Below are 3069 nucleotides of genomic sequence, written 5' to 3'. Positions count from 1 at the left end.
CCCATACAATGGGCACAATTAGAAGAACAGTTGTACAGACATCTTCCCAGTTCACACATAAGCTCCATGTCTGCTCTGAACCCTGAGTGATCTATTGTAGATTCATCCTCTGGTTGCCATGGTAACATACTGCCTGATGGTACCACGGCCTCTGTATCCGCATCTCCCAATACGTACTATACCCTAATGTACGAGGAGGAGAGAGAAATGAGATTCAGCCTTGTATTGTGCCCCATCCACTCTCAGATTCTATTTCTGACTTGCATTTCAGCCTTGCGTCAACGCTGTAACTAAATCAAGTTTAATCTGCATCAGCATCTACAGGCGGAGCTGTTGGCGAACGCACGCAGACCGATGTGAGGGGGTGGGGGCTCGCCGGCCCTCACAATTACATAAACCCTGAATATGTGAAATAAGATAAAAATAAAAAATGATATATATATATATATATATATAAATTCATATATATATAAAATGAAACAATATCACATGTCGTTCTATCTTTAACATCATAGATTTATGGCACAGAAGGTGTGCGTATTTAAAATAAGATGCTTTTATTATGTGTCAGGCTACAGCAAAAAGGAACAAAAAGTAATAATAGTAAAACGTAATAAAGCTGTGCTTGAGACAGATAAAAAAGAACGCCATGCCGCTTCCCCAGTCAGTCCTTAACTATAGATACACTTTAGATAATCGTCATTCAAAATGATCGATCTTCAATATACAAGGGCAAAGAATGAGATAACAACTCACAATTCCATGCATTTGTGTACTGGCCACATATGAATTTTTTTTAGCATGTTTGTTCGTTGTTTAATGATACCTGTTGTGACAGAGTGTCCCAAAAGAATGTCAGGGAAAGTGTTAAAATGGCTCCAGGGAAAAAAGTTAATTGATGTATAGGTTTTAAGAAAAAAAACAGGTTCTATAGGGCCCTGAAGCCAGCCAAGGGAGTGAAAGAGTGGGTTCCTTGGCCCAACCCTGATTTGGGATAAATCCACCTGCACTCAGGTGCAAAGAGAAGGGAATTGATCAGCAAGAGGCTGAGAAGGCAGCTAGAGTGTTCCAGGCTGAGAGAGAGCCGGAGTGGATTGCAGGCTGAGAGAGAGAGAGCCAGAGTGTTCCAGGCTGAGAGAGAGAGAGAGAGAGAGACACACACACAGAGGGTTCCAGGCTGAGAGAGAGAGCCACAGTGGATTCCAGACAGAGAGAGAGCCAGAGGGTTCCAGGCTGAGAGAGAGCATACCTAAACTCAACATTTTTACTTTCCATAGTTATTTTTTTTTCAGGTGCAACACCGGTGATCAAGACTTAATGGGAGCGCCGAGCCTCCCGGGATACGTACGCCTGCATCCCAGAAGGTTCTGGCTGCTTCTTTTACGCATACCCTGATCTCAAGCATGCACAGAAGGGGCGTTTTCACCAAGGGGAAAGAGATGCCAATCTCACCCAAGCGCAATGAGATTAGTTTTCATTTTTTTTCCCTTCACAGAGTCAATGTCAACCAATCTCCCACCTGTGCAGTCCAAGATCAGGTGATGGAAGAGAAGATAAAAGTGGAACCAGCTCTATCGAGGGATCTGTGGGATTAAAGGTAAGTGTAGTTTTTTTAGTTTAGTTCTGATTTAGGCTGTAATATTTGCTGCCAGCTCCACAGTGGACTTCAATGAGCATGTGATCCTCTTCGGTCATTGCATGGCCACTGATGGTGTAATTGTTATATTGTCCTCAGCGGGTGGCGCTGAATGTGGCACCAATGCACACAGAGCCAAGCTCTACTACTACATGGCACATGCCACCTCCAAGTGACTTTCTTTTTGAGTTTAGGTCCACTTTAAGCTATGTACACACTTTACATATTTGTCATGCAAAACTATCAATCCTCACTAAATGGGCTTCGGCAAAGATTGACATAACAACACACGATGGTATGCATACAGTATGACAACACCATCACTGTTTTACTGGTTTCAAATGCAATCCCCTGAAAGATGGCAAACCTACCCGCCCCGCATGTATGATTGTGTGCATGATGTCCAACGATCATAGATAGGCAATTGCCAGAATTAATCCACAAAATGGGTTCAACATGCTTTCAACATGGATTGTCATCGTACATGTAGCATCTCATGGTCCGTCCCCTGCATAGATTTGAATGCAAGTGTTTTGCAAGCATCTACTAAGAAATTATGTGTTTCTGCTTCCTATACCCCTCCAGGTGCATGTGTTGTCTCCAGGATCCTGTGCAATATTAGAAAACTCCCTAAACAGCACCTCCCAAGCCATTCCTGGGTGGCTATTATTAAAATTGGATACCCCGTAAGTAATAAGCAGCAACTGCACCACAATAAACCATCCACCTCTTTTATTTTTTCAATTGGGCAACCATCAGGAACATTGTATTGGTCAATAGGTAATCGAGTTTGGTTTTAATTGATATATTTGGCTCTTTGGCAGGTGCTTATTCTGTAGGTGCGAACCATTTGGGAGGCAGAATAATGAAGAGAGAGGCTCTTTACTCGTTCTTCCATCATGATGATCTCTCAATGGCACTTGAAATGTCTGTTGTTGCCGGTGACATCATCAAGAGCCCTTGATTGAATTGGTGTCTGACATGGGATGCTGGAGATGAAGCAGAATTTTCTTTTATTATTCATCTGGACCGCAATGGACATGTCATCATTTTCACAGCCAAAAGCTCAAATCCAGCCAAAACATTTTTCTTTGTTTAGTTTTGATTAAAAATGGTTTTAACATCTGCTGTAATAAAGACACTCAGTTATTTCTAGAAATGAGTGAAACTGTAAAATTTCGTTTTCCAAAAATTTCTGCAAGTGAGAAAATTTTGGTAAAATTTTGCCATTTTTGTGGTGATGCTCAAGATCGAAAATATAATATATTCAGTCTAAGGTTTGTTGCCAGCTGCTTGGCTGCCCGCACTGCTGGTTCTTAAAGAACCAGTAATTGCACATTATAGAGCGGATGCTACTTAACCTTTTGCAGCCCCCATTCCTTCTCAGTGGGCTACCACAGGTGGGAAGCTACATGTAGCACCTTATCCAAGGA

At 42.1% G+C, this 3069-nt stretch overlaps 1 long non-coding RNA gene across 1 annotated transcript; it reads left to right on the top strand.

The window, feature by feature from the left end:
- Positions 1-1324: 1324 nt before the first annotated feature.
- On the top strand, positions 1325-2707 carry LOC140342190 (uncharacterized). The gene is made up of 3 exons (XR_011923010.1): positions 1325-1597; positions 2222-2322; positions 2461-2707. It is a non-coding gene; the product is annotated as an uncharacterized lncRNA (long non-coding RNA).
- The last annotated feature ends 362 nt before the right edge of the window (positions 2708-3069 follow it).

Source organism: Pyxicephalus adspersus, chromosome 12, assembly GCF_032062135.1.
Source record: "Pyxicephalus adspersus chromosome 12, UCB_Pads_2.0, whole genome shotgun sequence".
Classification (NCBI taxonomy): domain Eukaryota; kingdom Metazoa; phylum Chordata; class Amphibia; order Anura; family Pyxicephalidae; genus Pyxicephalus; species Pyxicephalus adspersus.
Note: the sequence above shows the minus strand (reverse complement) of the source record. Positions and strands in the feature narration are given on the sequence as shown.